This window comes from Balaenoptera borealis (assembly GCF_965194805.1).
Source record: "Balaenoptera borealis genome assembly, chromosome: 15".
Taxonomy (NCBI): Eukaryota; Metazoa; Chordata; class Mammalia; order Artiodactyla; family Balaenopteridae; genus Balaenoptera; species Balaenoptera borealis.
In genome coordinates this window covers 51,912,874-51,936,318 of record NC_138871.1, presented here as the reverse complement: position 1 = coordinate 51,936,318, position 23,445 = coordinate 51,912,874, and the positions used below count along the sequence as shown (strand labels likewise).

Below are 23,445 nucleotides of genomic sequence, written 5' to 3'. Positions count from 1 at the left end.
TCTGTGCTTCTTGGACCTGGATGTCTGTTTCCTTTCCCAAGTTAGGAAAATCTTCAGCTATTATTTCTTCAAATAAGTTCTCTGCCTCTTTTTCTTTTCTCTTTCTGGGACCCCTATAATGCAATGTTAATATGCTTATGTTGTCCCAGAAGACTCTTAAACTAGCCTCATTTTTAAAAAATTCTTTTTTTCTGTTTAGATTGGGTGATTTTCACTATTCTGTCTTCCAGTTTGCTGATCTGTTCCTCTGTATTTTCTAATATACTGTTCATTTCTTCTAGTGTATTTTTTTTTCAGTTTTGTAGTCTTCAGCTCTGTTTGATTCTTTTTTATATTTTCTAACTCTTTGTTAAACTTCTCACTGTGTTCACCCATTCTTCTCCTGAGTTCATTGAGCATCTTTATGATCATTACCTCAAACTCTATCAGGTAGATTACTTATCTCCACTTGGCTTAGTTCTTTTGGGGTTTTATTTTGATCCTTTGTTTGGAATTTATTCCTCTGTCTCCTCATTTTACCTAATTCTATGTGTTCATTTCTATGCATTAAGTAGGTCAGTTACACTTCCAAATCTTGTAGAAGTGGCCTTATGTAGCAGATATCCTATGGGGTCCAGCAGCACATTCCCCTCTAGTCACCAGAGCTCTATGCGCTATGGGTGTGCCCATATGAGCATATGCTCTATGTGGGCTGCATAGGCCCTTCTATTATGGTAGGATCAACTACTGTGGACATGCTGGTAAGTGGGGCTGGCCCCAGCCCAGTTGGCTGCCAGGCCCTGCCTTGTGTGGTGGCTGCCAGCTGACTGGTGAGTTGGGGCTAGGTCCCAGGGCAGCTGACTGTGGGTCTGGTAGGCCCTGGGGCTGATGCCAGCCTCTTGGTGGGTAGTAAGCCTCCAGTAGTAATAGGCGAGAGGGAGGGCTCCAAAATGGCTCTTTCCAGTACAAGTAGAACAAGCTCCCCAAAATGGTTGCTGCCAGCATCTATGTCCCCAGGGAAGTCTCAGTTGTCTCCTGCCTCTCTGGGATGCTTTCCAAGATCAGCAAGTGGGTCTAACCCAGGGTCCTTTCAAATTACTGCCTCTGCACTAGGACTTGGAGTGTGTGAGATTTTGCACATGCCATTTAAGAGCAGAGTTTCTGTTTCCTACAACCTTACAGCTCTCCATGGATGCAAACCCCCACTGGCCTTCAAAGCCAGCCATTCTGGGGGCTCATCTTCCCAGTGCAGGACCCCCTGGGCTGGGGTTTTGACCCCTTGCTTCTTGGGGAGAACCTCTGCAGTTTTGATTATTCTCTCATTTGTGAATCGCCTACCCAGAGGTGTGGGTCTTGACTACACCCTATCTCTACCCCTCCTGCCCATCTAGGTGTGGTTCCTTCATTATATCTTTAGTTGTGGAAAATCTTTTCTGCTAGTTTTCAGGCTGTTCTCATAGATAGTTGCTCTGTAAGTAGTTGTAATTTTGATGTGCTTGCGGGAGGAGGTGTGCTCAGGGTCTTCCTACTCCATCATGGCCACCAATTGATAAAATCTATCAATTCTTTCTTTCATAGAGTACACTTTTGGAGTTGTATTCAAAAAGTCATTGCCAAACCCTAGGTCATTTAAGTTTGTTCCTATGCTATTTTCCAGGAGTTTTACAGTTTTGTGTTTTATATTTAGGTCTGTGATTCATATTGAGTTAATTTTTATGAATGGTGTAAAGTCTGCATCTAGATTCATTTTTTGTGTGTGTGCAGATTTCCAGTTTTTCCTACACCATTTATTGAGGAGACTATCTTTGCTCCATTGTATTGTCTTTGCTCTTTGTCAAAGATCAGTTGACTACGTTTGTGTGGGTCTACTTCTGGGCTCTCTATTCTGTTCCATTGAGAAACTTGTCTATTCTTTCACCAATACCATACTGTCTTGATTACTGTAGCTTTATATTTAGTCTTGAAGTTGGGCCATGGAAGTCTTCCAACTTTGTTTTTCTACTTCAGTGTTGTGTTGGCCACTCTGGGTCTTTTGTCTTTCCATATAAACTTTAGAATGTGTTTGTCAATATCCACAAAATAACTTGGGGTTTTTGTTTTTGTTTTTTTTTTTTTTAAGGAAGGAGTCTTTTTTTTTTTTTTTAATTAATTAATTGATTTTTTTATTTTTGGCTGTGTTGGGTCTTCGTTTCTGTGCAAGGGCTTTCTCTACTTGCGGCAAGTGGGGGCCACTCTTCATCGCGATGCGCGGGCCTCTCACTATCGCGGCCTCTCTTGTTGCGGAGCACAGGCTCCAGACGCGCAGGCTCAGTAGTTGTGGCTCACGGGCCTAGTTGCTCCGCGGCATGTGGGATCTTCCCAGACCAGAGCTCGAACCCGTGTCCCCTGCATTGGCAGGCAGATTCTCAGCCACTGAGCCACCAGGGAAGCCCACTTGGGGGGTTTTGATTGGGCCTGCATTGAATCTATAGATCAAGTCGGGAAGAAATGATGACTTGACAATATTGAGTCTTCTAACAGATATGTAATATCTCTCCATTTATTGAGTTCTTCTCTGATTTCTTTCACCAGAGTTCTATAGTTTTCCTCATATAGCTCTTATACATATTTTGTTAGATTTTGCATAACGAAATATATTTCATTTTCACGTGTGTTAATATAAATGGCATCACATTTTTTATTTATTTATTTATTTATTTATTTATTTATTTATGGCTGTGTTGGGTCTTCGTTTCTGTGCGAGGGCTTTCTCCAGTTGCGGAGAGCGGGGGCCATTCTTCATCGCGGTGCGCGGGCCTCTCACTATCGCGGCCTCTCCCGTTGCGGAGCACAGGCTCCAGACGCGCAGGCTCAGTAATTGTGGCTCACGGGCCCAGTTGCTCCGCGGCATGCGGGATCCTCCCAGACCAGGGCTCGAACCCGTGTCCCCTGCATTGGCAGGCAGACTCTCAACCACTGCGCCACCAGGGAAGCCCTGGCATCACATTTTTAATTTCAAATTTCACTTGTTCATTGCTGGTATATAGGAAAGCTATTGACTTTTGTAAGTTAATCTTATATCCTAAAATCTTGCTATAATTGCTTATTAGTTCCAGATGTTTTTGCAGATTCTTTCAGATTTTCTATATAGGTGATCATGTCATCTACAGACAAAGACAGTTTTATTTCTTCTTTCCTGATCTATAGGCCTTTTCTTTCTTGCCTTGCTGCATTAGCCAGGACTTGTAGTGTGATGCTGGAAATGAGTGGGTGAGAGGGGACGCCCTTGCTTTGTTCCTGATCTTTGTGAGAAAGTTTCTTTTCAGTTTCTTGCCAGTAAGTATGATGTTAGCTATAGATTTTTTGTCTATATTATTCAAGTTGAGGGAGTAGCTTGAGTCATTCTTCTGTTATAGTTTTTTGTATCTGGCATTTCTTTTTGGTTCTTTCTTAGGATTCCCATCTCTCTGCTAACAATGCCCATTTGTTCTTGCATGCTGTCTATTTTATCCATTAGTCTCTTAGCATATTAATCATAGTTGTTTTAAATTTCCAGTTCAATAATCCCAACATCCTGCCATATCTGAGTCTTGTTCTGATGCTTGCTTTGTCTCTTCAAACTATGTTTTTTGCTTTTTAGTATGTCTTGTAATTTTTTTTGATAGCTGGAAATAATGTACTGAGTAAAAGAAACTGTTGTAAATAAGCCTTTAATAATGAGGTGGTAAGGTATGGGGGCAGGGAAAGTGTTCTTTAGTCTCTTACTTAGGTCTCAGTAATTTGTTGAGCCTGTATCTGGGTTGTGGAACTTCACCTGTGCTTTTCAGTGCCTCCCACCGCTTAGGTGGGATGAGGTTGCATATTTCCCTCTCCCCAGGTCAGTTAGGCTCTAATAAAACCCAATATGTTAGTCTCTGGTTAATTAGTTTCTCTTTAGAGCAGAACTTGTTAAGAAAAACAGAATGCTCTGGCATATTTCAAAATGGTTCATTTTTCCCCCTTCCTGCTGGAAGCATGAGGGAATTTTTCTTCCAATATTCACTTTGAGGACCTGGAGGTAAAACAGGTACGGGGACTCCACTATGACTATGACTGACTGAGTTTTTATTTCTCAGACTTGTCCACACTGAGCCTCCAACAATTTGTCAATTACAGCTCAGGTTTCCCTACCTCAGCACTGATTCCTGTGGAGATTGCCACTCACGGGTTTCTGCTCCAGTAAGTTGTAATTCTCAATATTTGTCTGTTGATCTCTCCAATTTGGGGGGCAGCAGTTTGCCCTATGACCTCACTTCTTTTATGGATCTAAGAAGAGTTGTTAATTTTTCAGTTTGTTCAGGTTTTTACTTGTTATTAGGATGGAGTGGTGTCTTCCAAGCTTCTTACATGTTGGACTGGAAAACCACAGTCATTAAGTTTTCTACATACAGTTGTTGTCATAATTTCATTACTTTTTAATCCTAAGTATGAACAAGTAATCAATGATAATCTGACATTTGAAGAAAACCTTTTGTTACTCTTTTTTAAAATTATAGTTAATTTACAATATCATGTTGGTTTCAGGTGTATAGCACAGTGATTCAGTTTTATATATATTATATATATGTGTATATATATTATATATATATATTCCATTTCAGATTCTTTTCCCTTATAGGTTATTACAAAATATTGAGTATAGTTCCCTGTGCTATACAGTTGGTCCTTGTTGGTTATCTATTTTATATATAGTAGTGTGTATATGTTAATCCCAACCTCTTAATTTATCACTCCCCCCACCCCCTTTCTCCTTTGGTAATCATAAGTTTGTTTTCTATGCCTGTGAGTCTCTTTCTGTTTTATAAATAAGTTCACTTGTATCATATTTTTAGATTCCACATATAAGTGATATCATATGATATTTGTCTTTATCTGGCTTGCTACACTTAGTATGATAATCTCTAGGTCCATCCATGTTGCTGCACAAAAGGTCTTGAAATTAACTGAAAAAATTTAGGAAACAGAAATTTTTAAAAAGGTAAACTTGAATTAATGTGCTTAGAGAGATAAGAAAATCTCATACTTTTAAAAAAGGTTGTGAAGGTGGGTCTTCCCTGGTGGCACAGTGGTTAAGAATCCACCTGCCAATGCAGGGGACACGGGTTCGAGCCCTGGTCCGGGAAGATCCCACATGCCGCGGAGCAACTAAGCCAGTGTGCCATAACTACTGAGCCTGTGCTCTAGAGCCCGTGAGCTACAACTACTGAAGCCCGTGCGCCTAGAGCCCATGCTCCACAACAAGAGAAGCCACCACAATGAGAAGCCCGCGCACCACGAGGAAGAATAGCCCCCGCTCGCCACAACTAGAGAAAGCCCACGCGCAGCAATAAAGACCAGAAGCAGCCAAAAATTAATTAATTAATTAATTTTTAAAAAAGTAATGCTTTTAAAAAAATAAAAATAAAAAAGGTTGTGATGGCATGTTACAAAATAGAAATAAGCAGAGAACAGGTAAAGTTTTAGGAAGCTGAGATCATTGATATCTCCCCCCAAAATAGAGTAGGCTATAAAAAAAAAGTAGTAAATAATACGAAAGAAATTTGGAGGATCAATCTGGAATGTCCAAGTTGCAAATAAGAGTTCAAAAACAAGTGTCCTTTAAATGGAAGAAGATACATCATTTTGAAATTTCAGCATCATAGATAAAGAGAAGACAGAAAAGCTTTGAGAGAAAATTAGGTGACATAAAAGAAACAAGATATAGAATAACAAAAGATTTCTTAATAGCTTCATTGGATAGCATCACAAAAATCAGTGGTGACTCAAACTCATTGTTAATGGTAGAAATTTACATTAAAACAAGATACCTCTTGTTGGTCAGAATGGCAAAAAATAGAAAGGTAGATAATAGCAATTGTTGAAGAGAGTGTGGGGAGACAAGAACTCTCTTGCACTGATGGTATGATTGAAATGAGTAGAGTTATTCTGATAAGCAATCTGTCAGCACTTACTGAAATTAGGAAGCCACATATTCAACCCTTAACACAGACCATACACAAAAATGAACTTTAGTTGAATCATAGACCTACCACAAGGTGAAACAAAAGCATCAACCATGTAAGAAAAGATTGAAACATTTGACTACATTAAAATTAGAAACTTTCTGTTTTCTGAAAGATACTATAAAGAAAGAGAAACCATAAGTCATAGAATAGGAGAAGATATTCCCAACATGTTCTACTGACAAGGGACCTGGATCCAGAATATATAAGGAACTTATTCAAAAGACCAATAAGAAATGGACTATATGGAGTTCCTTGGTGGTCCAGTGGTTAGGACTTGGCACTTTCACTGCCAGGCCCTGGGTTCAATCCCTGGTGTAGGAACTACGATCCCACAAGTTATGTGGTGAAGCAAAAAAAAAAAAAAGGATAATAAAAAGAGGAAAGGACTTTGGCATCTCTCAAAAGTGGAAGTACAATTAGTTAATAAATATATCAAAAAGCAGTCATTCCATTAATAAACAAGGAGATACAAATTAAAACCACAATGGAAATCTACCACAGAAGCATCAGTTTGGCAAAAATTAAGAGGTCTGACAATACAAAGTGTTTGCAAGGATGTGAAGTAATGGGAACTTTTGTATATTGCTTATGGGAATGTAAATTGGTAGAACTTTAAAAATACTTTGGTAGAGTATAGTAAAGTTGAAGATATGCATATAGCCATTTAACCCTAAATGTATATGCTAGAGAAATGTTTAAACATATATATCAGGAAATGTGTATAGGAATGGCTGTACTGGCAACATTATTCAAAATCAGCCTAAACTGGAGTCAACCTAAAATATCCAACAGCAATTGAATAAATAAATAAATTGTGACATATTTGCAGATTGAAATACTATATGGCAATGAAAATGAATGAACTATAGCTACATGAAATAGCATGGTTTGATCACAAAACAATACTGAGTGCAAAAACAAGACAGAAAAGAATACTGGTATTTATATAAAATTCAAAACAGTCAAAACTAAACTATATTTTTAAAAGATGCGTATTTGACAGAACTATAATGACAAGGAAAAAATTACTATAAAAGTCAGGATAATAATTATCTCTGGAGGGAAGGAGGGAGGGAGTTGTGATCAGGAAGAGACACATGGCATAAGGGCTTTTGGGATGCCAGCGATGTTTTCTCTCTGGATCTGCATAGTGATTACATAATTGTTCACTAATTATTCACTATATTGCATCTACGTGTTTTATGTGTTTTCTTTATTTCATGATCTCAAAAGTTAATGAAAAGCATATATACATATAGTTTTAAAAATCCGGCATATATGTATTGCAAGACCCTGACTGGATTAATTTTTTCAGGGACTGCATATGACCAAATCAGAGCCAATGAAACACAAGTGAGTCTTTTGCCGAGACTTACAGAAAAGAGACTTTTGCCCTTTTTCAGGGCCCTTTCCCACTCCAGAATAATTCGGAGCTCCTATCGTGGCAATTCTTCCTCCACTGGCTGGTCTAGTCTAATCTATTCTAGTGTGGGCCAACCTAATGGGTTTAATATGAAAATAATCAGTTAAATATCCATCCATTTTGTCCCAACCTCTGGTCAGCTCTGTGGGAGGTATAAGACAAGGGAAAGATATGGTCCTTTTTGTCCAACGATCTGAAAATCTAATTTTGGAAACAGGATTAAAACACATGAAATGGGCTATGATGGTTTGTGCAGGACTGAAATGCAGCTACACACCTGTTAAAGGAAGTACATTTAGGAGCTAGCAAAATTCTCTCAGCCCCAATCTTCTCAAATTCCTTCATAGCCAGACTACCAGGAAAGGATGTGCTTGTCACCAAAATCCAGATGCTTTAACCTGTGCAAATTCAAATTTACTTGAAAGTGGCACAAAAAGGGAAATATTAGAATTAGAGGGAATTCCCTAGTCGTCTAGTGGTTAGGGCTCCGTGATTCCACTACCCAAATGGCCAACAAATATAGAATGGATAAATTGTTGTATAGTCACACAGTGGAATTCGTTACAGCATATAGAATAAACAAACCATTATTGCTGCATGTAAAAACATGATGTTTAATGAGAGAAGCCAGAGATGAAAGAGTACATATTGTATGATTCCATTTATATTACGTATAAAATTAGGCAAAAACGAATTTGTGCTCTTACAAGTTGGGCTGGTATGCACCCTGATGGGAGTAGGGGAGGTTATTGACTCACGGAGGGCACGAGAGTCTCTGCGATACTTACTGGCAGTATTTGGTTCTCAGTCTCAGTATTTGGATGTTTGGCCTGAAAATTCAATGGACTGTGCACTGACGTGCACTTTGTAGGATGTCAATCATACCTCAATAAAAAGTTACTACAATAAGAAATTTTAAAATAAAAAATTGGTTTCTATATAGCTTCTACTTCATTTTACAGATGTGAAAATTGAGGCTCAGAAAGGTTAAATGACATCACACTGTCACATGGCTGTCAAGAAAGGGAACTGAAAATGACCAAGGTGTGAGGGCTGCAAGTTTTGTGCACTTTCACCTAGCTTCAGAGTAATTGCTGAGAGTTCACAAGGTTTCAGTTTGTTTGTGTTGTTTTTCAAGGGCAGAGTGGTAGTGGGGAGTGGGAACCAGGGCAGAGGAAGTGGACTCTGGAGCAATACATGCAAAGCACCTAGCCCAGAGCTTGGCACATAGGAGAGCCTTCATACATGCTATGGTTCCCTTCCACACACCCCCTTTTGCAGGGAAATGAAATGGAGAGAATGTTGAAGAGTGCTGGTAGCTCTGGAGTGGACACTGCTCACCTCAGGACAAAGTGACCAGATTGGAGCCTCTCCCTCTCCATGGGAGAAGGAAGCTCTCCTGGAGGTGGGCATGTGGAGGGAGGGCTTCTGACTTAGGCTCAAATTCCCTGCTATTTGTAGGGCAAGTGAGAATCAGGACAAGAAGGTGGGGGTAGAGACCTAGTGTGGGAAGGGGGGTTCCCTACACCTCGATGGCCAAAAAGGTGTGTGTGTGTGTGTAAGAAGGTGGGCTCTTTTGTGTGCTCTCTGCTGACATTCTTGCTGGTCGCTTCTTTCATGTCAGCTGAGCAGGGCAGAATGTATGCACTGAACTGATTTCTGCTTAGACACAAGATGACCCTGTGTTCTGAGTTCCTCAGCATCTTAGAAACCCTAAAAACCCGTGTTTCTAAGGTCTGGAAGCCAGTATTGTCCCTTTAGCCAGAGGGGCAGCGAAGGTTTTCCCTTGAAGCGTCGCTGCCAGCCATGGATTTCACATCAGGACAGCGCCACCTAGTGGCCATGCATGGAAGTCCAGCCCGGGCTCCCTCCCCTCAGCGCACTATTGGCTCTGGGAGCGAGTTTAGTTAGGGAGGAGGAGTTTAGGGAGGTTCCAGACACTGCCCTTTACACACAGCTTCCAGGAGTCCTTGATCCCTACGCTGCCAGTTCCGCACAAGTCGGCCCTTAATCACACCCTGTCCTGGGTTGCCCTCTGTTTCATGTGTAATCATTTAAAATCATTTTGTCTATTCAATTAGACTAAGGTTTTGAGGCTAGGGCTATTAGAATCACATCTCTTTAGATTTGGATGGGAATTTAGTATCCTCTAATCTGACCCACACGTTTTTCAGACGGGAAAGGAAGATGTTGAGGGGTGAGGGGAATTGCCCAGCTACTTAAAAATGTGGTTTGGACCAGAGCCCAGATCTCCTGATGACTCCCAGATCAGTGCTTTCCAACATACCATGCTATTTCTTTGTGTCATCCACAGTGCTTGCACACAGTAGGCACCTGATACATATAGGTGCTCCATAGATACAGCCTGACTGATTGTTGCCCTCACAACCCTGTCTGCTACCAAAGTAAGTTTTCAATTGTCATCTGGGCCACCTCCCAGTTCTGTGCATCTTGCGAGTTAATGATCAATTAAAGTGGCCACTCTCACCATAGTAAGCCACTGTCTTCTCCATTTATAAGGCACACAGTGTGGGTTCAAGGGAAGAGGAAACAAAGAGGAGACACACACTTTAAAGCAGAGGCCCCAATCCCAGCATCCATACAGACTAAGCGGCTACTGTGGGCTTTGTGGGCTCTGCCTCAGTGCTTCCCAAACTGTGATGTGCACCTAAATCTCCTGAGAATCTTGTTAAAACAATATTCTGATTCAGTAGGTCTTGAGTGGGACCTGAGATTCTGCATTTCTAACAGGACCCTGAATGTTCCTGATGCCGCCCTTTGAGGAGCAAGGAGCAAGGGTGTTCTGGACCCCTACCTGGTCCAGGGTGTCATAGAGTGCCAGAAGCCCACCCTGAGCCTCTCCCTCCACCTCAGCCCTGCTGCAGTCCCTCAGACCTCGACTTCAAGGAAAAAGGAAAGGGGCTGAAGCAATGGTGAGCATGGTGACCCCTGGGTAAGTCATTCCAAGTCCCTTTCCTCACCCCATCCCCTACTCCTCCCAAAGATCCTGCCTCCAGACAGTCTGATGAGGAAGGCAAGGTTGAACCCCACCAAAACACTGCACAGAAAGAGGGGGATAGGCTTGCTGTTGACATGCCCCACAGTTTTCCCGAGGAACAGGCCTGCTTGGCTGTCATTTTATGTCTGGGTGCTATGACATCCCTACAGCCACAGAGTTCTCTTTATTTTTTACTTTTTTAAGCTTATTTATTTATTGGCTGCTTTGGGTCTTAGTTGGGGCACGTGGGATCCTTCATTGCAGCATGAGGGCTTCTCTCTAGCTGTGGTGCTCGGGCCTCCCGTGGGCTCCAGAGCGCGTGGGCTCAGTAGTTGTGGCCCGCGGGCTTAGTTGCCCCGTGGCACGTGGGATCTTAGTTCCCCAGCCAGGGATGGAACCAGCATCCCCTGCATTGCAAGATGGATTCTCAACCACTGGACCACCAGGGAAGTCCCCAGAGTTCTCTTTTTTACATAAAAGATATCTTAATTTATATAGTTTAATTATGAGAGATATTTATAGTTTACATATATTTTCATTTTTACTATTCTTTTGCTACCACTAAACACACCCAAAAAAGTTCATTAATAATAAATTAAAGAAAGGAAGGAAAGGGGAATTTATTGAGCTACTACTATGTGACCAATACTGTGGTATTTTCATGCATGTTATCTCACTCCTTACAATGCCCCTGCCTACATAGGTGTTATTACCCTATTTTATAGATGAGAACACTGAAGCTCAGTGAGGTTGGGTAACTTATCCAGGACTACCTAGCAGAGATAGGAGCCCAGATAAGTTTGACTGAAAAGTTTCTCTCCACCATAATGATAATAAATACGAATATTTGCATTGTGTTTACCATGGACCAGACACTGCTCTAAGCACATATATTAACTCATATAATCTTCACATCAACCTTATGAGGCAGGTACTATAATCACTCCTATTTTACAGATGAAGAAACTGAGGCATATGACATGGTCCCAGGGATGTGATGACAAATGAACAGAGACTTGGAACTGGGAGCAAAAATGTCAAAAATGAATTTGCCTGGACGGCATGAAAGGGCAAAGGAGAGATGCAGGCACGCTCTGGGGGAGAGACAGTGTAGGCCTGTGAGGAACACAGCAGCCAACAGAAACATCCTTTATCCTGCCTTCTCCCTCAGGAATGCATAGAGAAACAAATGAATAAATAATACTCAAGTTCTATTTTTCATTGTAGAAATTTCTAAAACACATCAAGGCAAAGCCAAACAAATAAACAAACAAATACAAAAAAAAAAAAGAAAGAAAAAGAAACTGAGGCACAGATAGGCCAAATTACTGGCCCAAGGTCATACAGCTAATGAGTGATGAAACTGGGATTTCAATCCAGTCAGTCTGGTTCCAGAGAAGTACTCTCAAACACTGTTCCACATTGCCTGTCAATTTCCTATCAATTTCTTAAATCTCACAATTGAGTGGAAATCACCACCCCCATTGTTATGTTACCCTTTCCTTATTCAGTGTATACTGTACTGCCTGGAAAAATTCCCACTTGCCACACTAGTAAACACCTACATATTTGTTTTCTAACTAGGACTGCCTAGGGCTTTGGACCGTCTTCATACCCGGTGAAGGCTGGGATTTCCTTGGAGAACCCTCTTCCCCATTGGCTGGAAGTTGAAGGAGTCTGAAAAAGTTTGGAGAGTCATGTGCTTCTCCATCAACCCATCTCCCTATCCCACCATGTGCAGCTGGCCTAAGACAGAGACAAAAGGATGAGGCTGGCCGGGAATGTTTTGTCACTCTGTATTATTTTTCAATTCATTTCCTATTTACCTATCACACTCCTGAGTCTTGTTTTCCTACCTGAAGGAATCCAGAGGGTGAAGGGAGATTCATATTTCTGAGTGCACAGAAGTTGCAACCTTATGTTCCTATCCCAGCTCTCCCTCTAGCTGTGTGACTATAAGCAGGTTTTTTGAGATTTTTTTCTTTAAACTCTAGTTTTCTCACCTGTAAAGTGGGGATAATGAGAATCTGCTTCAAAAGACTGCTGCATAGGAATAATGAATTTGAGTGCCTTGCTTATCATAGGCCCATCAAGAGTAGCTATTTATTAATGCAATTTATAAATACATCCCTTCTGAGTGAATGAATGAGTTGAATGAATATAAGGGAAGGTTGAGAAGTCTAGCCTGACTCCCCCCCAGACCAGCAAACAACTCCTTTAACTTTTTTAAACATGTACATTTAGAAATTTATTATTTTGGGTGAGAACTGTGTAAAAACAGAATACTAAAGGTTGTATGGGAAACCTCCAAGGACAAACTTCCTCAACTTTATAGCTTTGCTGGGGGCTAAGCTAACTCAGCAACTGGGGATAGGACAAGCCTCTCAAACCCTCCTTTGCCTCATCCCTGACCCAGCTCCAAATTCAAGCCCAAGGCTTTCCACTGGAGACTTCCAGAATGACAGGATATATTTCTTTTGGGGGGGAGGGGGGATGAAGAGGGAGAAGGGGAGTGCATTATATGACCGCTTTCTATGAGCAGAGCAAAGCAATTAATTTTGTTGTTGCTTTGGAAAAGAAAAAAGTTATTGAAGAAACTCAAGGCCCTCTGGTAATATGAGTGCACCTACTCATAAGACTGAAAACTTTTTTGAAAAGAGGAAAGTCTGAAAGCAGAAAATAGTTTTTCTTGTCTCTAAGAAGATAATAGACTTTAAAATAAGATGGTCAGTTTTTTATTGGTCTTTTTTATGCTTGTTATGTCTAATGAATGGGGTATTTTCATAATGAATGAATGGCTTGAAAACCAATTTATCCTCCAAATCAAGGTACATCTGGTCTACTGATTGTAACATCCTTGCTTTTTTACTTTAATGGGTTGTGTTTGACTTGTAAAAATAAAATAAAATGCAATTAACATCACCCATATGTTCAATGCAATGAACACATGACTCGTAAGTTTTAAAACTTCTGGGACTGGGTTTCTAATGTATTTACAATGGGTCATAAAAGTGGGTGAGAGAAACTAGTTTCCCAAGTTGGGGTGTCTATTTACCATCTACTGGCATCTATGACACTTCAGAGTAAGACAGTAATCATCCAAGAAGAAACGACTACTGTTGACTCATCAATCCATGAACTTGGCACTAATTACAGTGTCTCAGTTTCCCTATTATATAAAATGAAGTTGTCACCTGCCTGCCTCTCTGAAGTGTTTGGAAAGCCCAAGGAGATAACAGCCGGAGTGTTTTGAAACTACAGAATACATTATACGTGCTAAATAATAATAATAACAATAATAACAGGGAGTCTTTAATAACAGGGGTCCTTTAATAATACTCATCAAGCAGAATAACATTACTAAGCAGTAGGAACAGGACTCTGCCTTCTTAATCATTAGTTTGTATCGTGGGAAATTGGCGGGGGATGGGCACCTCGTTCAGGTGGGTTCTTGTGCCTGAGGAGGCAGAGCCCCTCAGTAAGGCTGGTCTCTCCAGCTAACACTTGGCTGCCTTTAGGAAGACACCGTTCATGCAGTTGAGCGAGGAGGGGACAGACGCCTCATAGTTCAACTCCTGTGCCCAGGGAACATGATTTAAATTCTTCTATTCCTAGCTGGTTGGGGGAAAGAAGGAAAGGTACTTCTGGGACCTAAAAAAGTCGTAGACAGGATGGTCTGGCCGATGCGCCAGTGTGGCCACCCAATCCTGCCACAAGATGGCGACAATCCAGCTGGAAACACCTGCTCGGGCTGGCCCTGTGGGTTTCCAGGCGGGGAAGGCTTTCCTCTCTCAGACACAAAGGGATCTTTCGAGCCGGGAAGGGTGTCCGAGCGTTTGGGTGCTCGTAGAGCGGGGATTGGGAGCCTTTGCCGCGACAAAATCGGCCCCGAGAAGAAGCAGGCGACTTCCTTCTCACACTCGTGGGCTTCAACTTCACGGGGCTGAAAAGCCTGAGGGGAATTTGTGCAAAAGCACCCGAGAAATTCCAGGTTTGACCCCTCCTTCTGCCTAGAGGCCGTCCAGATGCTTCCCGTACCGGCGACATTCCCGGGATTCCGGCAGGGGGAGCGGGTGCTTCCCGGGGCAGGGCGCGTTCAGCCCGGCGGTGCTCCCGCCCCCCGCGGCCCGGGACCCGGCTGGGAGAGCGGCTCGGACCGGCGTTGGGCGGGACGAGCCTCACTCGCCCCGCCTCTGGGGCCGCGGTGCCTTTGAGGCGCGGGACCCCGGAGTTGAGCCCCCGAGAGGGCTGCGCTCCTAGGCTCTAAATCCGGGCAGCAGCCACAAAGGCGCTCCCTCCTCTTTCGCTGAACATTTTGCCTGGGAAAAAGTCTGCAGGCCTTCCGGGGCTTGGGGGCGGGGGTTCTCTTTGTTTTCTTTTCTTCTGTTTCGTTTTGAATGCAAGGAACCGCCACACCCGCGTTTGTCTGTGTCGGGAGTAAACTTGCTTTGAAACATAGAGCTGTTAGGAAACACACAGATTCCCATCTCCAAGTTGCAGTGAGGTTCCCAGTGCCGTGTATGGGAGCCTCTGGGGCTGCCGAGCGTGGGCCTGGCCAGCCTGGCCTCCATCTTGCAACCCTTGGCCTGACTGTAGCAGCCCTGGGCAGGTCCCTGCTCCTCCAGCCCGGGTCTTGGCCAGCACTGGGGAGCAGGGAGGGGAAGCCCAGAACAACGACGGGATCACTGGCCCCAGCCTGGCCTCAGTTGGCCATTTATCTGACCACCCTTCTGGGGTGTGGGGTGGGAGTAACAGTGAGCGCTGACTGAACGTGTGCCACAAACAATTGTTACCTTGTTTAAGCCTTACACACTATTATTCTCTCCATTTCACAGAGGAGGAAACCAAGGCTTAGAGATGTTGTAATTTGCCCAAAGCCACACAACTCTTAAATAGTTGGTCTGGGATTTGAATCCAGATCATTTCTCCAAAGCACCAGGCTTTAGTACCTCCTTAAGCAGCTCCCACAGCAGCACTGGGAGACAACCGAGTCAAGTATAAAGACATACTCCATGCTGTGATTGTGCTTACACTGGGGGTGGGGGAGTGGAGACCAAGGATATTTTGGACTCTTCTTGCCTTTGAATGTGTGCTGGGCCATTCTGGCCTGCCTTCTTTCCTTCCTTCCACAGTTGTTTACTGAGTGCATATTATATACCAGGGACTTGCCTAGGCCCTGAAATATCAAGGGAACAAGGCAGATGACACTTACTATGTGACCTTTGGCAAGTCCCTTAATGTGCTAGTTTTTAAGCTGTTGTGTCTCACCCCCACCCATCTTCTGTATGTGGCTTTGAACGCTGCGGCTGGAGACTCTGCAAACCACATTTCTCCTTTGCCGCTGCTCCCTGTTAAGCTCTGCCAATAGGGGCACTTGAGGGAGACTCAAGGCAGGAGGAGGAGGAAGGACACACTCCTTTCTGCTGGCTTGCTATCCCTATCAGACTCACCCCAGCATCAGTGGTAGGTTGTGGCCTCCATGTTCCTTCAGCACCCCTATGCAGTATCATTGTGCCCCTCAGCTGTATCAGCACCAGGGGGGCAGCCACCCCTCTGCAGTCTGAGCCCAGGCTTTGGGGGGGGCCTCCTCTGACCTCCTAGGTTTTCGTAACCCAACCTCTTTCCTTCGTTTCCTGGTCCTGGGATGGTAACTGCTTTCTCCAGTTACTATCTCTGTTACGTCAATGTTCTCTTTTTTCCCAGTCCTCCAATACCTATAACCAGTGATGTGCTGGTAAATATTTAATAACCAGCTCTCCAGGAAAACAAAAACAAAAAGAAACCTGATTTGTAATATATACCGATTTTTGTAATATAGATCATTCACCATGTATAATTTTCAACTACCAAGATGGCATCGCTGAATTTCACAAGCTGGTGTGAGCAGTTTGAGTACACAAATGCCTGCAACCAATCCCCTGTAATGAATTCTCTCTCTTGAAGGACCTAATATGCTTTCTGTTTTCATGACTGGGCCCTGACTGATAACACTTAAGCTTCTGGGAATTGATTTTTTTACTGTAAAATGGAACTACTACCATTTCTTCCATCTAACTCACAGAGTTGTTGGGACAATATGACATAACACAAATAAAACACTCCGAAAACTACTTTTTAAAATTGGGGACTATAACACAATTCTTGGGCATTTCTTCTAGAAGGATATAAAGCTGGGATGATGAAAGTAGGCAAAATATTTTAATGACAGCTCACAGAGGTGTTCCAGGTGCCTTTAGAACCCAGGGTGACCTCAGACCAGGTGTGGAGTCTGGTGACTCAGAATCAGGGCTGTGGTCATGGCAGTAACTGGGCTATGATGTTACTACGTGTGTGTAGATTGTTTTTCAAGGATTCTAGGACTAAATATTGCGCAAATCAAGAAAGCACGCAAAACCAAGGGGTAAACAATTGATATCATCCAACTAACAGCACATATGTGGAGCAGCGTTGGACTTTTACACATTGCACTACTCAGTTGTACAAAGGAAATAAAACTTCTTTATCTTTCCATAACTGATCTAATTTCCCCCTCAAATTCCCAACCCATGAGTAGTGAGAGACGGAAAAGTTTCAAATCATCCGTATCTCCATTTGTTCCATTTAAATAATCTCTTTTGAATGATCCAGAGTTTGCAAAAATGCTCAGTTCTCTCCATTTCCTCTCCCACTTGTTTTTAAAAGACATTTGGGGTAAGTGGGAGCTTATATGACCTCACAGCACCAGGAAAGAGGAGGACTCAGATCCACATATTTCCTGCTTCCTAGCCTGGCCTCTGGACTGGCCTCATCCAATCTTTTGTTTCTCACTGGCACACATACCTGGAGCCTGAGTTCTCAGACACATTCCTTCTGATTTAAAAAAGCATCTACATACTGGCGTTTTTTTCATCCTGACTCCAGATTGGCTATTCCATCAGGCCTAAGCCCCTTTGCAGTTGGGAGTTCCTAGATACTCTGTATGCCACACACAGGCTATAGAGAACTGCCTCTGCTCTCCTGCCTTCTCTGAGACCACACCATCATTCTTCCCAGGTTGGATATAGAGAAGCTAAAGTCTGGGCTCCTAGAGTCCTGCAGCCTCTCCAGATCATGCCCTGGGAATGGAGTCACCAAATCCAATTAACTTGGGCTCCCCGATGCCAGCCAGATGTCTCTACAGTCTCCTCACCTTGAGGTTCAGCCAGGAAGGCGGGCCTAGAACCCCGGCATTGGCATTTGACCATCTCTATCTCCCTCTGGATCTACTGTCTCTCCTTTCCCACACATCTCCATCTTCAGAATGAACAATCCTCACCATAGCCTCCTATCCTGTGGGACACCAGGTCTCATGGATAACAGCTAAAGGAGTATCTTCTCTATTCTGGTCTGGGTTGATATGGGAGCCTCAGTAACTCTAGGAACTATGAGTTACAGAGGATGAAAATACATTGGTTTAGTACTCTCAAAATATTGTCCCTATTATATATGTATACTTCAAAACAACAATCAACAAAACCAGAATACAGTAACAATTCTGACCAATGTTCTACCAATAATAAAGTATTTTTATAGTTAAAATAAAAATCCTTGGTTCCTCTGCTTACTAAAGTCATGCATACTTATTATAAAACCAACAAAACAACCTAAAATACAGTTCTAAATGTTCAATGAAGGGAGGAGAATTCCTCAGTTCTGGTTTGGCCAAGGCCCACTGCTCATGGAACAGCACAGCTTACAAGAGATTTCTCCTTTAGAAGGTGCCGGGGTCTGTTCAGGGGCTAGCAGCATTGTCCTTTCTAAGCCACTGGCAATCTTCTCTCTTCCTTTTGAGAGTCAGAGCCCAGCAAGGATATCTTCCCTTGAGTTTGGGGATTATGAGCTAGAGAAAAAGAATATGGCCCAGGGACTGAGCTGAAAAGTGGGATGTGTATGAGGAGTAGGGGAATCATGGATGCAAAATTCGGCATAAAATGTGTGTTTCTGGAACCAACCTGGATTGGATTTCCAACTGAGCTTCTGCCATATCTTTCTTTATGAGCACAAATGCACTCTGGTTTATTTGGGTATGTTCTACCGTGTTTGATGATGTTTATAGAATGGGGTAAAGATACAAGTACTGTGGTGCCCCTTCTCAGTTACAATATTCTGGAAGGACAGTGGGCCCCTGGGCCCCAATATAAAATATATACTTTGATAAGCACCATGTGCTTTCACTTCCAATCTCCCATTTGATCCTCCAAACACGCCCATGCCGTAGCTAACTCTATTCAACAAATGAGGGAACAAGAAGGCCCATAAAGGTGAAATGACTGCCCCAAATCTCATAGAAGGTGGAAGGTAGAACTGGGACCACACCATCAAGCCATCAGCCACTGTAGCCGCCCCTGACGGTGCACCCTGAGGGGAATTCAGGATGGAGAAAAACAGGATACTAGCCCTAGATAGTTAAGATGCCTTTCAAAGGAATAATTTCAATGAGCCCAGACTCTTGCATCTTTCCATACATAGAAAAGTACTGAAGTCATTAACTTGAGATGTCTGTTCTTTTGTGACTAGCAGCAATCTTTTGATATTTGACTACATGTTTTCAGCAAAACTCCTACATAAGCTGGCTCCTTCCTTACCTTTTTGGAACAGTCCTCAGAGCTATCTGAGAAGCTGTCTCCCAGGCTATAGTCCTCCGTAAGGTCCCAGAATAAAACACTCAACTTTTAGGTTGTGCGGTTTTTTTGTTTGTTGGTTTGTTTTCAGGTGATACCTAGGACGCCTAATTCTCAGTCCAGGTCTCTTTTCTCTACACCAGGTTGACCCCATAAGGCAAATAAGGAAGAGCCAACTCACTTCCCTTCAGTCCCTTTCCGAGGCTGGGTGTTCCAGAGCGAAGCTGAGGTTTGCCAGCCTTTGTGCTACTCTGCCCCAAAGCTAGGGAATTAGTGTAGAAATCACAGTGACCAAATACCCAAGTTGGCCTCTGTGTTGTTCCCTCATCCTCCTTTCCCCACTTGACAGATGACACCGCTGAAACCCAGAGAGGCAAAAAGTGTTGATCAAAGAGGAACTTGAACAGGAGAACAAAAGAGGTTGCAGTACTTAGTCAGTCTGGGAGGTTAGGGTGTGATTCGTGCTCGGGTGCGGACAAGTGGAGATAAGGAACAGAACAGCCAGTGACTGAAGACAGGATTCCTGGGCTGTCAGGAATCAGAACCCTGAGGGTCAAAACCCAGGCAGTTCCCAGTGGATATTAAGTCAGTAATTTTGCATGTCCCCATCCTAGTCTGCCTTCACTATCTTCTTTCTCCCCGCTGAGCCCAGGGTTCTATTTCCTCCAAGGAGGAAATCTGCATTATATGTAATACTTGTGATAAAGGCCTTGATAAGCTTTTAATAGCCAAAAACGTGAATTAGTAATTACCAGAGAACTTTTTCGATTTCTCTTCAAATCATACTACCACTGCAAATTCTTTTGGGGGAAGTATGAGGGTATATATTAAAATATTTAAAATATCTAGTAAGAGTACACTACTCATAAGTCCATCCCTGGGGCCAATTATGAAGTTAATAAGAGAAAGGAAGAGTGGGTTGTTCACAGCTGAATGAGATCTCTCTTTCTATTCTCTTCTATTCTGGGCCAGCAACAGCAGCATCACCTGGGAGCTGGTTAAAAATGCAAATTCTTAGGCCCCAAACCTACTGAATCAGACACTCCGGGGGTAAAGCCCAGCAATCTGTGTTTTAACAAGCCCTCCAAGTGATTCTGATGCTCCCTCGAGTGGTTCTTAGTCTGGACTGTATACTGGAAAGCAGGTTTCCCCTGCTTTCGGGAAGTAGAACGTTCCTATGAAACCTTTTGAAGCCAAGATGGTGTAAATCAAAAAAGCAATTACCTTAGGATGCATCTTGCTTGCGGATGCACTAAATAAATCAAGATAAAGCACAGGTACTCACAGACACAGTTCAGAGCTATGGCAGCTTGATGCTGAGATGCTGAGTACGGTTTCTGGAGAGGAGGCTTGGTGGTGCCACTCTCACTGCTCGGGGTGAAACTCTGCCTCTTTAACTGCTCCCTGCAAAACAAACGCTGAACGTTATTTTAGCTTTTCACCATTTTCTGTAAAAGCGAAAATCCTCCCTGGATTTTTGTTGTTGTTTTTAGCAAAAACAGGTACTAACGTAGTCTTTTGTAAAAGTGATGTGGTGGAAAGGGAACTTTCAAAAATTGGGGGATACCTGTATTACCATCACTTGGCAATATTTAAAAAATCCTCATGTCCAGGCCTTACCCAAGAACATCCAAATTAGAAATTCTGAGAGTGAGACCTAGGCTTCTGCATTTTCCTGCAGTTTCCCTAGTGGTTCCAATGTGCAGACAAGGTTAAGAATCACTGCCACAGAGATTTCTCCAGAAAGTGGTAATATCACTTGTGACTGTTTTACTTATTTATTCCACAAATAGTGAGCATCTACTCTCTGCCAGACCCTATACTTCTTACTGTACAAAGATGAATAAGTAGTCATTGGCCTCAAGAGAGACATAGAAACACATATATCAGTGCAGCAGTGGGAGCTCCAGAGGGAGGGGTGGGTATAATCTTGTCTACTATCTACTCCCTCTTCTATTCTTTGACATCAAACACTGACAAGAATGTGGAGCCACAAGAACTCTCATTCATTGGTGGTAGGAATGCAAAATGGTACAGGCACTTTGGAAGACAGGGTAAAACTAAACATCCTCTCACCATATGATTCAGCAATCATGCTCCTTGAAATTTACCAAAATGAGTTGAAAACTTATGTCCATGCAAAAACTTGCACACAATTGTTATGGAGGCATTATTCATAATTGCCAAAACTTGAAAGCAACCAAGATGTCCTTTAATATATGAATGGATAAATAAACTGTATGTAGTACATCAATACAATGGAATATTATCCAGTGATAAAAAGAATTGAGCTATTGACATTTCTCTAAGGAAGATATACAAATGGACAGCAAGCATGAAAAGATATTTGACATCATTAATTATTAAGGAATGCAAATCAAAACCGTAATGAGATATCACCTCACACCCATTAGGATGGTTACTATTAAAAAAAAAAAACAAAAAAAAACACAGAAAATCACAAGTGTTGGTGAGGTTGTGAAGAAATTGGAACCCTTGTGCACTGTTGGTGAGAATGTCAAATAGTGCAACTGCTATGGAAAGCAGTATGGAAGTTCCTCAAGAAATTAAAAATAAAATTACCATATGATCCAACAGTTACACTTCTAGGTATATACCCCCCAAAATTGAAAGCAAGGTCTCAAAGAAATATTTGTACACCCATGTTCATAGCAGCATTATTCACAATAGCAAAAAGGTGGAAGCAACTCAATTGTCCACTAATGGATGAATGGATAAACAAAATGTTGTATATATATGCAATGGAATATTATTCAGTATTCAGTATTATTATTAAAAAGGAAGGAAATGCTAACACATGCTACAACATGCATAAACTTTAAGGACATTATACTAAGTGAAATAAATCAGTCACAGGAAGACAAATACTATAGGATTCCACTTACGTGAGGTACTTAGAGTTGTCAAATTCAAAGAGACAGAAAGTAGAATGATCATTGCTAGAGTCTAGAAAGAGGGGCAAATGAGTTGTTTAATGGGTACAGAGTTTCAGTTTTGCAAGATGAAAAGAGTTCTCGATATTGATTGCACACCATTGTAAATGTACTTAACGCTACTGAACTGTACACCAAAAAATAGTTAGGATAGTAAATTTTGTGTTTGTGTATTTAACACGGTTTTTAAAACTTAGAAGCAATGTCAAGGCGGTGTATACACTAGGGATCATAAGCCTCTAGGCTTTGTTTAAGAAATAAAAAAGGAAACTAAGATCAGGCTGACAGAAATGTAATTTATTAACCACGCCATTTGTTATTTAGGTTTTTTATACCCGTAGGCCATTTTTGCTGGCTTCTGGATTTGCCTAGGGTGACAAGAATAAGATCATCCATATCACATTGTCAACATTAAAGGAGAAAGCCTTTAGAAAGAGCTAAAACCCAGAAGCTGATATGGGCCATATAACAAGAAAGGACTTGCATAGATGTCATGGAAGTGGTGAAAGGCCAGAGGACCAAAATTCCAGAGAAAAAATGGACTCTAAAACTCTACAGTTAGGGAGTATATCATGATAAGAGAAAGTAGCAAGAACACCCACCTTGGGAAGGGAGAAGTTATTAGCCAGCTCTGGGATACTTTCCCAGGATTTACTCATTCTTTGGATTACTTTTGAACAACGTATGAATCAGCCATAATACTTAGTTGAACTAAAATATAACCAACAACAGCAAAAACAAAAAGATCTGTAAACTTGAGAACCAGAGGGGGAAATGATGAAAATAGAAGGAGAGGTTATAAAATAATATGACTTGTCTTCCCCCCCTTCCCCCCACAACCCCCATAAAGACATTAAAATGTTACACACCCAAATGAACATTTGTCTTTTTTTTAAAGAAGTCAATCTGAACTTCTTGGAAGCATTTGCCACTCATTCCAAAGATTCTGCCCTTGTGTCTAGCACTTTGGGGAACTCATATACTGGCATTTGCTTTTGACTGCTTTCAATGGTGGCAAACCATCCCTTGGGGGGTCAAGCTTGAGTTTTATAACTGTGCTGGTATTGTGCGTCAGCAACGTAGTCAGATGAACTACATTTCCCAGAACACCCTTCCACAACTGGTACACAGCTGACTTAGGGTTGGTTGTGAGAGAATTTGCAGGTTGGTATAGGGTACAAGGTGTCACTGCAGCTTGCACACACTGTTGTTGATCCAGGCGCCTCCCCTTGTGGGCCTGGTGCTGCAGCAAGGCTCAGAGGAGTTGCCACTGCATTGCCTGCTCCAGCTTCTCTGACTCCAGGGTCAGATACCAGACACAGGTGCAGCTCTGGGGCAAAGCTTCTTCTGTGGGTCATGCTCATAATCAGTGATGGTGGTAGTGAGAGACCCATGTGGAGTCCTGTTTGTCTTCCTTCTCCCACTCTTC

The 23,445-nt window shown here is 42.4% G+C and overlaps 1 protein-coding gene across 2 annotated transcripts in view; it reads right to left on the bottom strand.

The window, feature by feature from the left end:
- Positions 1-23,445, bottom strand: part of LOC309612461 (uncharacterized protein) — a 305,855-nt gene that overhangs the window by 154,517 nt on the left and 127,893 nt on the right. For both annotated transcript variants that reach the window (XR_014235133.1, XR_014235134.1), the window contains one exon: positions 20,348-20,466. The gene's annotated coding sequence lies outside the window, so the exon portion shown is untranslated. The remainder of the gene's footprint in view (positions 1-20,347; positions 20,467-23,445) is intronic.